This window comes from Balaenoptera acutorostrata, chromosome 12 (assembly GCF_949987535.1).
Source record: "Balaenoptera acutorostrata chromosome 12, mBalAcu1.1, whole genome shotgun sequence".
NCBI lineage: Eukaryota > Metazoa > Chordata > Mammalia > Artiodactyla > Balaenopteridae > Balaenoptera > Balaenoptera acutorostrata.
The window spans coordinates 57,659,084-57,672,521 of NC_080075.1; the positions used below are offsets into that span (position 1 = coordinate 57,659,084).

General features: G+C 43.4%; 1 protein-coding gene across 3 annotated transcripts in view; it reads right to left on the bottom strand.

Annotated features, from left to right (window-relative positions):
- PPM1B (protein phosphatase, Mg2+/Mn2+ dependent 1B) overlaps window positions 1-1,768 on the bottom strand; it is an 80,890-nt gene extending 79,122 nt beyond the window's left edge. For all 3 annotated transcript variants that reach the window (XM_057557941.1, XM_057557942.1, XM_057557940.1), the window contains exon 1: window positions 1,628-1,768. The gene's annotated coding sequence lies outside the window, so the exon portion shown is untranslated. The remainder of the gene's footprint in view (window positions 1-1,627) is intronic.
- Between the last annotated feature and the right edge of the window lie 11,670 nt (window positions 1,769-13,438).

Here is a 13,438-nt window from a genome sequence, read left to right on the forward strand (position 1 = left end):
AGCCTGCACACCGCAACGAAGTGTAGCCCCCGCTCGCCGCAACTAGAGAAAGCCCATGGGCAGCAACAAAGACCCAACGCAGCCAAAAATAAATAAATTAAAGAAATAAATTTAAAAAAAAAAGAAATTACCATTTTAATAGTAAAACTGCAACTATATCTTTTTAAAAGGCTATACACTTGGAAAAGACTACTATAATAATTAGAATAACTTGCCTCACCATTTAGAAATGCTCTATTTAAAAGTAGGCCAACAATAGGAACTTTGCTATTGCACAACAGAGAAAGTAAATGAAATAATGTCTATTAACATTCAGTGTTGATAGCATGTTTCTCCATCTCCTAGAACATACTGATTTACGCTAACCTGAACAATTTACCACTTCTACATCCATGCAGTAGCTCAAATAAAATGAGTTCCTGTGTTAATCCCACAGTAAACCTCGGTAATTCTCACATCACAGGAGTTGTAAACGTTTGTTAACAGAAAAAGAATGTTTTTCCCAAAATAGCTACATAACTCTTAAGACTACTCAAATTCCTAAATAATCCTTTTTACAAGACTCCCGCCAACTTTATTTTGATACATTAAACGTGGAGGCTATTTTAAAAGGTATTTAACAGTGACTTCATCAAAACAGCTTCCTAGTTGTTCTCATAATGTCTTTTTTCTAAAGTTTTCAAGTTGTTTTTAAGCCAACTTGAATAGTGATGAACGTGAGCCGCTATCAAAACGCTTAAGAAGCATTCTGCCAAACAAGATGGGCAAATGTTCTAGATCTGCTCAATCTGACATTAGAGGTCATGCAACTTGAAAAATGAAATAACTATTTCCAACACTCATTGAGCCCTTCATTTTAAAAATAACTTCAGGGCTATTTTCACACTCTACATTTAATAATACAATTTCTTAAAAAGGATGTTAGGCTCGCTGAAATCAAAAACTGATCTGCCACTTAAAACTGGTGAGTCTATTCTTAATGGGCCTCTGGTAGATTTGGGATACTGACGATAGCAGTTTCATTTAAGAACTTCACTAGTAAAAAGAATGACATCCGAAAAGGACTGCTGGGGAAGGCAGGGAAGAGAAGACCGGAGTCTCCTAAGAGAAAGAGAAACGATTTAAATAAAGTCGCTAAGGAGGAAGGAGGTGGTGAGACGCGTAGACAGAAGAGCGAGAAAGAAGATTTAACGAGGAAGTGAAATGGAGCGCAGAGGAGGGCAGAAGCTAATGAGGAAACAAATGGGAAAAGGTAGTGTTTTCAAACAGGCATGCACCAGGAAGGGACGAGTTACGGCCTGGAGTAGCCCCAGTGCTTTCAGGTGAAAGAGATGCTCGCAGAGAACAGGGACAAGCAGTTTACTTCCAGGCTTTGGAGCAAACTAAAATTCCCTGCCCCGAGCCTCTCCCAGCCTCGGCCGAGCGCGGAGGCGGCGGCTGGGGAAGGGGCCTAGCCAGGAGCCAGGCCCGGCGTTCCGCTCCTCTGGGCTCCGCGGCCGAGGGAAAGAGACGAGGATTAGGCGGGGAGAGGTCCCGGCCGCAGCTCGGCGGCACCCCGAAAACGGTCCGGGGCCTCGGCGGTGCCCGCGAGCCGTTTCCCCTGCGGCGGGGCGCCCAGCGGCCTTACCTGGGGCGAGGGAGGGAGGCGAGGTCTAGGGCGTCCGCTCGCGCCCGCCGCAGAATCCCCCTGCTGCACTCAGCCCAGGCTTCCAACGGAGGCGCGACCCTGGCTCAGCCGCCGCTTCCCCCTCGGGGTCTTGGCCACCGCCTCCGCCGCCTCCGGGGCTGTTTACACCGTTGGGCCCCGCACGCCGCCGCCGCCGCCGCTGCCGCCTTCTCTCCACCCTAGCGCCGTTGTCAATTCGGCCGCCGCCACCTCCTCCGCCGCAGCCTCGTCTCTCTGGAGCATCTTCCAGCCACCGAACCCTGAGAAACAGAGACTCCAGCCGCGCCGGCAGGAAACTCCCCCGCAACTGCTAGGGGGACGAAGCGGTCAGAGCACCGGCGGCTTTTCCGCCATTGAGCAGCAGCCGCTCCGCTCCTTCTGCAACCCCCCTCCCCGCACCCTGTCCTTCCCCGCCCCTCGGCGAGCCCCGCCCCCAGCTCCCACCCATTGGGACGCCGCGCGGTATCTCGCTGTACCCGGTTTGCTGGACGGCCCGTCAATCACCGCCCTCCCTCCCAGTCCCGCAGCCCCTGTGCCGCCGTCCTTAGTTTTCCCCGCCCACAATGCCCCGCCTCTGGGTTCCTAATTTCCCATTGGGCATCAGTGACCACCTTCAATTGGCAAGGTCAACTATCCATCAAACACCGCCCACTGAGTGAGACCCAACCCTTCATTACCCTTTACTTCATTCAGCCCCGCCTCTGCTATACCTCCGGACGTCAGGGACCAACCCACCCTAACAACCATACGTAGAGACCGTCGTCAATCAAATAACGCCCACCTGCGCTCCGCCTCTCAAAGCCCGAGTCCTAGCGATAGTCTTTTCTTATTGGTATAAAGGGTGGCCCGAACTCTCAATCATTGGCTTTCTCTACATGTCCGTCACGGAACCAATTTCCAAGTCCGTCACACCGGCTTTTTTTTAAATGAACGCGCAAAAGGCGCGGAAGTATTCGAAAAGCGATTGGCTAGTCTTCGGAAACGGTCAAATCCAGAGTCTATGCGGAGCCTTCTCGTTCTGTGAGGACCATGTCCCTTTATTTTTGACCTCTAAGCCTCGCGTAAAACAAACGCCATAAAGGAGCCAGCGGGCTGTCCAATTATAGGTGTGGAGGCCTAGTCCCACCCGGAATTGCAGGGGGTTGGCTGCTGATTGGCAAACAAAGTCCTACTAGGCCCTCATTGGAGGATATAAACGCCTCTCTTAGACGTCGAGACGGGAAGGGAAGGCGCAGGCGAGGACAAGAAGCGATCTAGGGAGAGGCGGTTGTTTTGCTTTAGCCAGCGGGTGGGGCGCACGCGGGAGAGGGAACCTCGGCAGGCAGGGCTCTGGGGGAGGTGTTGCGGGGAGGGGAAAGGCCCGGATGCTCCCTAACAATGAAATCATCGCCGACCAATCAGAGCAGCTGAACTGGGATACCTGCCTAACCTGTCCTCAGAAGCGAAGAAAATGAGTTAGAGAGCGGGAAATTGGGGTGTCAGGAGAGGACAAAAAGCGACGTGAGAAAATCAGACAGGCGATCCCTTCAGGAGGATTCTGTGCTGTTAGGGGTTATTTTTATTCCTTCTCGGCCCGCACTGTCTGGCATTCAGCCCTTGACATTTCCGTGTTTTGTTTCTTAGTCAACGTTGATTTTAGAAACTCTTGGCCTAGTCTTTGACATTCGTTCGCTCCACAGTTATTGAACGCCTGCTATTTGCCAGGCACTGTACGGAGAGCTGAAGTACAAAAATAAATTAGGTATAAGATGATGGGTGCTATAACTGAAACGTGGTGACGATGAAGTAAAGGATCTCCTGTGAGTAAGTTTACGGAGGAAGGCTTCACAAAGATACAGGTTAGTCTAGAATGAATGACTCAATAGGAGGATGAGGGAAGTGGACTTAATTCTTCCAGCAACTGAATTAGACTAAAAGGTACTGCCAGGTTAATCTGCCCCTCCTCCACCCCCAGCAAAAGAATGATAACTAGAGTGTAATGAAGGCATTCTAGTACCTTAAGATACATTTTTTTTTTAAATGAAAATTCCCTGAAAGAGAATTTAAACCTTATTCATACTTTGGTGTAAATTGGTTTGGGTAGACAATTTAAGCTAAGATCCAACAGAGTGCTGTTCAGCTTAAGGGCTGTCAGTGTTTGGGGGAGAAGGGCAAATTTAAGAATAGGGCAGTTGTCCTAGCCATGGTGAGGATGGCAGAAAAAAAGACTTGATTGCAGTTCAGATTTCTTGATCTACTCAAGTTTGTGTAAGGACAGTGTTTCTTACAGCATGGTGGCTAGACCACCAGCATCAGAATCACCTGGGGTGCAGATTCCTGGGTCCACTCACATCTATAATATCAGGGACTCTGGGGACAAGACTTAGTTGAATTTTTTTTTTTTTATAAGTATATGCTCAACCACAGTGTTTTTTTTTTTTTTAACTTTATTTATTTATTTTATTTATGGCTGTGTTGGGTCTTCGTCTCTGTGCGAGGGCTTTCTCCAGTTGCAGCAAGTGGGGGCCACTCTTCATCGCGGTGCGCGGGCCTCTCACCATCGCGGCCTCTCTTGTTGCGGAGCACAGGCTCCAGACGCGCAGGCTCAGCAGTTGTGACTCACGGGCATAGTCGCTCCGCGGCATGTGGGATCCTCCCAGACCAGGGCTCGAACCCGTGTCCCCTGCATTGGCAGGCAGATTCTCAACCACTGTGCCACCAGGGAAGCCCCCTTGGTTGAATTTTTAAACAATTCCCCAAGGTGGTTTTTATGAACACCAAAGATTGAGACCTTCTAGCATAGGTAATGAAGACACCGCAAACTAAAATTCAGTTTCCCTACTTCTGCACCTTGGGAAGACAAATAATAAGAAAAAGAAGTAGGCCCATTTAGATTTTGCCTCTCCCTTGTCCCCTTTATTATCAGCATGGGATCATACAGTTCTCAGGAAATATTTCTTCAATGACTTATAGAATCTGTTTCTTTAAATCATACTCCTTTGCCTGACACACCTTACATAGGGGTAAGGGAATCTAGGATCCCAGCTTCCAGAACAGGAATCAAGCTAAAGATCATAAAAATGGAGACATCTAGGGACCCTTGTCTTGAGAATCCAAGCAACCGCAAAGGGCATCAGAGAATTTTCGTGGTCTGCTTGATGTCCTTCTCACTTTCCCTTGGTTGACCTCAAAATTAATACAAAGCACAATCATTTAGGTGGGCTCATCATGCATTCTTTCAATCACTAAAAATAAGGATGTTTTGAATACTGTTCTAGGTGCTGAGAATATAACAGGGATCAAAAAGATTTTAGGTTAACTTTGTTATATACTTTATCTAATTAAAACACTAAACCAGGGCTTCCCTGGTGGCACAGTGGTTAGGAATCCGCCTGCCAATGCAGGGGGCACGGGTTCGTGCCCCAGGCTGGGAGGATCCCACATGCCGCGCAGCGGCTGGGCCTGTGAGCCACAACTGCTGAGCCTGCGCGTCTGGAGCCTGTGCTCCGCAGCGGGAGAGGCCGCGACAGTGAGGGGCCCGCGCACCGCGATGAAGAGTGGCCCCCGCTTGCCGCAACTGGAGAAAGCCCTCGCACAGAAACGAAGACCCAACACAGCCAAAAATAAAAAATAAATAAATAAATTTATTTTTAAAAAAAACAAAAACAAAAAAAACACTAAACCAATAGAGAAGGTCCAAGAAGATTCACAAAATTGATGTGTACCATTATAACATACAATGTGTCAGAAACATTGAGTACCATCATAGTGGGCTCTGCTACAAACTAGCTATGTGGCTTCAGCTAGTAACTAAGCTATCTTCAGCTAGTCAACAAGCCTTGGTTTGCTCTTCTGTAAAATAGGAATCATAACATCTTCCAAAGTCAGATGAAGAGCTTTTGACACTCTCAGTAATAATACAAAGCACTCCCCAATACATAATTTAAAATGGAAATAATACTAAACGTAATGTAGAAAAGGTTCTAATTTTTCCAATGTTGACTATAGTATTCTCAAGTTCTTTTTTAAATAAGACATCAGATATCAATTTTTTCCAAATTTGGGTGCCCCAGTTTTGCTGGGGCACTAAGCCCACACTTGGTAATCCAGTGCTGCCTACTTCACGTGACTATTTTAAAGATTAAATGGGATATGGTATATAATAGCACCAAATACAGTGCCTGTCACAGTTCAATCAGAATCTTTATATGTCATAGAGAAGAAATTTCATTTATTCATTCAGCATATTTATGTGCCTGTTATATGCAGATGACTATATTCTCTGACAAGGAGCTTCAGAATCAAACTTCAAGTAGTCTGATTTGAGCAGATTGATCCTCTCCCTTCTTAACCACTGCAAATATTCCACTAATAAACCTGTTTTCTTCACTTAAAAAAAATTTCACCAGCTCCACTCTACAAATGTTTATTAAGCGTTCACTGTGAATCAGCTACTATGGTAGGTGATAGGCATTGCTGCCTGTGGAATTAATTAACTGATATTGTGGTATAATAAGAAATATATATTTGGTCTTCATCCATAGTTTTGCAGCTATGTTTCTGTTTTATCTACGCACAGATGAAAATAAAATCAAGCAGAGGCAAAACCAAGAAATCTTTGCAGATACCAGTAGGTCCTCAACGCACCTAGCTCTCTCTTTCCCAAGCCATTAAAGACCTTAGGCTCTGAGACACCAGGGCTTCACAGCTTTCTAACTTCCATTAAGATCAAGTGGATCTGGTGCCATGGATGATACTTTAACTGAAGTTTATCCCTAAGGTCATGTTACTCTCAAAGGTTGCATTAATCAGAGTCTGGCAAGAAACAGATGGTGCAACCAAATTAGGAATTTTGAGGAGAGTGTAATAGTGGGACTATTTTTAAAGATGCAGGCAGGGTAGAGATAAATCATAAAGTCTAATCCCCTCAGGCTAGTAATAGGGAAGCATGGTATCATCTCTATTCCTGAAGGGATGAGAGTAGGAAGGGCTTCCAGAAACCTGTACCTGGAGAGCGTTGTATGCAGAGGGTTCCGTGACAAGAACTCTGACTTGTGGTGAAGGACAAAGTAAGCCCTCTTCAAGTAGGGGATAAATTCCCCAGCCTCACTCTCCTCCCTCCCTTTGATCTCCCACAGGTGCTACCCATTGGCCAAACCCAACTGGAGCCTGTTGATGCTATCCATATAGGTCACAGAACAAGATGGAGAAATGGAGGGACAGCTGGATGTCTAGAGGGACACCAAGAGATATCCAACACACATATATTTGAAGACAACAAGCACACACATATCATTTATTTCTAATTATAGAATTCGTCTTTTTCCATAGCTGAAGAAAATTCAAATCATAAAACAAAGAAGAAAAATTTTAGAAGAAATCCCTAAATCAAAGATCTCAAAATATGGTCTGAGGACCCCTGAGGGTCTACAAGGTCAAAACTACTTTCACAATGATACTAAGACATTATTTGCCTGTTCTTTCACAAGAATACAGTGGAGCTTTGCAGGGGCTATATAACATGTGCTGTTGCAACATACTGAATGCAAAAGCAAATACAGATTCCAACTGTCTTTTTTTTTTTTTAACTACGATTTTTTTTTTTTTTTTTTGGCTGTGTTGGGTCTTTGTTGCTGCATGTGGGCTTTCTCTAGTTGCAGTGAGCGGCGGCTACTCTTCGTTGTGGTGCACGAGCTTCTCATTGCAGTGGCTTCTCTTGTTGCGGAGCACGGGCTCTAGGCAGGCATACTTTAGTAGTTGTGGCTCACGGGCTCTAGAGTGCAGGCTCAGTAGTTGTGGCGCATGGGCTGAGTTGCTCCGCGGCATGTGGGATCTTCCCGGACCAGGGATCGAACCTGTGTCCCCTGCATTGGCAGGCGGATTCTTATCCACGGTGCCACCAGGGAAGCCCCTCCAACTGTCTTTTATTAAGCCAGAGTTTAAAGAGATTGGCAAAAATATAAGACAATGTCTGTCTCCTTCCTCACTAATATTTTTGTTATTATTATAGAAAATAGTGATGTGTCACCAAAAAATGCTATTTCTGTAACATATACTATAAATTGATAAATATTTTTAAATTTCTCAGTTTTAATTTCTAGTATAATAAATATTTATAGATATAACCCACACAGACAAAAGCTCTTTGGGTACTCAATAGTTTATAAGAGCGCAAAGGGATACTGACATCAGACTGTTTGAGAACTGCTCTAAATCATACTCCACCTAGGGCTAGCTCCAACAGTAAGCCAGGGTTAGTCAGTTTAATGAGCTGAGGAGTAGGAGGATGGGAAGAAAAGGATGACCCAGAAGCTAATATGCCTGCCTCCCTTCTCTCCACTCTCTTTTCTTCCCCTTTACCTATTTTTAAGCCTTTTCAGATTTCCTCTCCCTATTGAATCCCTGTAGCACTTTGCTGCTGCAATCCTACAGCACTTATCCTATTCTACCTCACATTTTAATTATTTAGGTAATTTATTATTCCAACATGCTACCCTGTCTGAAGGACACGTGTATGAGCACATGTGTGCACACACACACATACACACACATCCCCAATGAGAAGTTCTTAACCTGAGGTCCACAGAGTCCAAGGGGATTGAATTCACAAGTTTATGAATTTGGAGGGGAAAAAAGTTACACATTTATTTTTATTAACCTCTAACTGAAATTAAGCCTTTCTTTCTTATGAATGTAGACAACAAACCACAGTAGCAGTAACCGTACTGTGAACTTTATCATCATCATAGATTGCTGATCTCTTTATATCACATTAGAGTTGTTACAGAGCTCTCGAAATATTTACAATCAACACTATTTTGAAATTACAGGAATTATTAGACTCACCACTAGATCTTGTTATTTATTCATAAAGAAACATATATATTACTGTATCACAAATTTGCTTCTTTAATAGTTTGATGACTATTTCAATATAATTGGTTTCCTTTGAAATCTTATGAACTTTGTTTTATGTATTTTAAAACATTATCCTGGGAAGGGATCCACAGGATTCACCAAAGGAACCCTTTGCAAAAAAAAAAAAGAAAAAGATAAACTCTGAGGAGTAATAACCCCTGCTGAGACAGTAATCTCCATTTCAGCAAAGACGTTATTTCTTTTGTTGTACATTGTACACAGTGGCTGCTCAATAATCACTTATTGAATTGAATTTGGGGTATCTCGAGTGGTTCACTGGATGATTTCCCCTTCCTCAGTGCCACTCTGCCAAGGCTGGGCCAGCCCTACCCTGCTTCCTCTGAAGAGAGGAAGTTGATCAAGCTCTCGCCATCCTGCATGCAATCCCCACAGCCTTGGAGGCCAAAGCTGGCTGCCTCAGAGCTAGCTGCGCCTCTGTGTTTTAAAGTGAGTGTCATGCATAAGAGATCATTGAGATTATGGTTACAACACAGGGGGTGTTATCAGAAACACTTTTCACTTGGAGCCCAGCGATATAAATTCTGCAAAACTACAAAATGTTTAAACATGCTTGGCTGTAGAAAACTACTATCAGGCATTTATGTTGAGCATTACGCCCAAACTCATTTACATTATTCATTTGCTTTGTTATATTTTGTTTTCTTTTTTACAGTAAACTGTACATTTCTGCCAACTTTTCATCTTTTGCTTCTTGGTAGCACTTCCATTTGCTTATGCAATCTGGTAGTTTGCTCATGTTTCAGAAACCTAAAGGGAAACATTGGGCTACTTTTCCCTTATTTTTCTTCCACACCTGCAAGTACTCCTTTCCTGTTTACCTTGTCTGAAAGCTCTTTATCTCCTGCTATTAAAGCTGGATATGAGTGCTGATCTTGAGAATCTAAGCAGACTTTGAGGATGAAGCAGTCATCAAGGTGATGAGCACAGGAGTAAAGTCACAGGTTGGTTACATTAGCGACAAGTTTGGAGGGATATAGTTGTAAGGAAACTCTCAAATGAAAAATTCATGATGAAAGGGACATGCCGGACTTGAATGCTGTTAGTTTAAAATGTTTCATAATAAGGCCCACATTTAATGTCCTTTAGATAAAGGCCTTATGTTTCTGGAAAACAGCAGAGACCCCAGCAGTTAGATAACTGGTCCAGAGGCAGGTATCTTATCAGGACCTGGCCACAGAAAGATTGAAGATCAGGGTTGAGAAATTCAGGCTCTGAGGCCAAGTAGAAATGGTGACAGGAGAGGAAGCCAGAGAATCCGAGAATAGCCAGAGGAGATCAGCAGCAGAAATGAATGGAAACCAAACCAGTGAGAGGCCAAACTAGGGCTTCTTATATTTTCCCTGCCTGGGACCAGAACTTGTCTCAAAGTCCCAGAGTGGGTTCAAACCTTAGACAAGGGTTAAGGAAGGTACAAGGCCGCAGAGGGGCTGGGGAAGCAAGGACAGGAAGTCCCTTCCGAGTGAGAGTTTCCAGAGTCTCCATGGTTGGTTTTTGTTTTGCTTTGTCTCTCAAAAATTTTCATTAGGGAAATTTTCAGACACACACAAAAATAGACAGTGATATTATATAACGAACCCCATGTACCTACCACATAGCTTAAACAGTTCTCAACATTTGGACTATATTGCTTCAACCATCCTTCCCCTCAAGTTTCAGTTTTTAGCCCTCTGATTTCTATACCATCTTCCTCAGAAATCTGTCCCATTCTTGTGACTCTGGCTACTGCCTCAGTGAATCTGAGCCCCAAATGTGGAACACAAGCCCCTTCCTTTGATGAACCTCACTTAGTTGATGTATAGGGGGAGGTTTAGTTACCCTCCAGCCCCAGAGATTAATCTTGGTTAGTCTAAACTATCTATGACAATTTCATTCCCCTTAAGGTGATTTGGTTTAGGAATGTGCATGTGATGCAAATCAGGCTAGCTAGTGACACTTGAGGGGCAAGAGGCAGGAAATGGGGCGGGGTGGGGGGGGTACTCTTATAAGGGAACGTGAAAAAGGCATGCTCTTCTTTTGTTGGAGCCAAACTGCCTGCAGTTGTATCTCAGTGATGCCACTCACTAGCTAGGTAACTCTGAACAAGTTACATAACTTCCACACCTCAATTTTCTTATCTGTAAAATAGGATGATAGAACCAATTCACAGGGTTGTTGTAAGGAACAAAGGAATTAATATACGTAAAGTGTTTAGAACAGTATCTGGCCTATCAAAAGTGTGAAGTAGGGACTTCCCTGGTGGCACAGTGGTTAAGAATCTGCCTGCCAATGCAGGGGACACGGGTTCGAGCCCTGGTCCAGGATGATCCCACATGCCGTGGAGCAACTAAGCCTGTGCACCACAACTACTGAGCCTGCGCTCTAGAGCCCGCGAGCCACAACTACTGAAGCCTGTGCGCCTACAGCCCATGCTCCACAACAAGAGAAGCCAACTCTTCTCACAACAATGAGAAGCCCGTACACAGCAACGCAAGAGTAGCCCCCGCTCACCGCAATTAGAGAAAGCTGGCACGCAGCAACGAAGACCCAATGCAGCCAAATAAATAAATAAATAAATAAAAGTGTGAAGTAAATTTTAGCTATTATTATTATTTTGTAAGGATGTGATGCTTGGAACTGTGGCAGCCATTTGTGACTATGGAGGGGCAAGCTTGAGGAGAAAGACCAGCTCACTGCGCATGAGAGGAAATGTAGAAAGGACCTTAATCACTGATGTCAAGCTACTGAGTTAAACAACCTTGGAATCATTCTATCCCTGAATTTCTCAATAAAGGAGAGAATAATTTTCCTTATTATATGTCTCTTTGGTTGAATTTTCTATTATTCATAGCTCAAAGCATCCTAATGGATACATATGCCCCAAATAAGATTTCTTTTCCCCAAAGCTTGCTCAAGTTTATTGCCTCTTTCAAGGCACTGCGATTTCCCCATTCAGTCTTCTATATAATTCCCCATATCTAGCCAGTTTTGTCAATGTTTTTATAGTATGTGTTTTTTTGTTTTTTTATAAATTTATTTATTTATTTTTGGCTGTGTTGGGTCTTTGGTGCTGTGCACAGGCTTTCTCTAGTTGTGGCGAGCAGGGGCTACTCTTGTGTTGCTGTGTGCGGGCTTCTCATTGCGTTGGCTTCTCCTGTTGCAGAGCACGGGCTCTAGGTGCACAGGCTTCAGTAGTTGTGGCACGTGGGCTCAGTGGTTGTGGCTTGCGGGTTCTAGAGCACAGGCTCAATAGTTGTGGTGCACAGGCTTAGTTGCTCTGCGGCATGTGGGATCTTCCCAGGCCTGGGCTTGAACCCGTGTCCCTTGCATTGGCAGGCAGATTCGTAACCACTGCGCCACCAGGGAAGCCCTTATCAATGTTTCTTTCAACTTTTTCTTTCTCTCCATTAACAAAGTTACTGTTACTGGCAAAACAAAAAATAGTGCAGTTAATGCCTGAAATAGCCCTTATGAGAAGTGAGGGGCTCATATAATGTAAAAATTGGTCATGGCCATCTCTGTCTTATTTACAGAATCTAGCACATAGTGGGTATTCAATATCTATTTGTTGAATGAATGAATGGAGGGATGGATGAGGCATTTTCCAAGTGAATATTTTTCAGTGAATAATTTTTCAGAGAAAGAAATCTTCCTCTGCCAAATAAGTTTGTTTATTTGATTAACCATTAAATAAAGTTGCTCCAGGACTTCTCAGAGCCTTCTATACGCTTCTATGCGTTAAGAATCAAGAGGAGACACTACTGTTCAGTGCTTCCCTAACTTAATTGACTAGAGAGGCATTTGTTTTCCAGTCACCATTTTCTGGAGTTCCACAGAACATAACTGGAAAAATGTTTAAGGCAGTGTTTTTTTAAATGAACACGATAACATTAGCTAACAAATGAAATTATACTTGAATAGAAATCAACTGTAGTTGGATTTTTCTTAAAAATATAGGGGCAGCATTCTGAAATTGGTACCCCCCTCCCACTTTTATATGGGACTGAGCCTACATGATAATACAGTAGGTGAAATTCCATAAATATCCCAAGGTCTCTGTAAGTTAACTCAGATATCCTACACTCAAATGCCTACAGAGGCCAAGAAGTAAATGAGTGAAGCACGTGAGTATAAAAAAACATACAGCACTAGCATGATAGTAAATGGCAGTTGGTCCTCAGTATCAGTGTCAGGGAATAACAGGTACCCAGCTAATGGGCCAGCTAATTCACCACTCTGCCTAAGTAGTGAATAAAGGCCCAGTGGCAAAAGCATTCCTCTTTTTTATTTTTTTCCCAAGAGAAACCTCACATCTGGACTTTTATGTAAATTTCCCAGTTTTTCAATATTAAGAATTAATTCAATTCCTTTTTAAAAATTGCATGGGCCAAACACACCTCTGCCAGTTTTAGACCAATCAGCCTATCAACGGCATCTTTTAAGGTCCATCCTCATAACTGAAAAAACACCTGTAAACTCAGATTACACAGAACAGTGAGCAATCACTCATGCTAAATTTCTGTGGCTTAATCTTTAAAAGAGCAAAGAATTTTCTGGAGTTTAGGTATCCTAAAGTGCATGATGAAAGAAAAAAAAGAGACATTTTACCATTTTATCTATTATAAGCTTAATATTCATATACATTTTATATATTCATGTAACATATGCACAGATATAAAATTTCAATTTAACACTTTGAAACAGTAGTTACTCAGAAAAATTAAGCCATCATTTATATCCTAAGTAGATCATGCTGTCACTTCTAACTACCACTACAGCAAATAATTCTTACATCACTTCATCGGGTTGATTTTGTTTTAACGGTTGACCATTAAAACAATCCTTTTAGAAAAGTTCTGTTGTCTGAATGCCATCAGT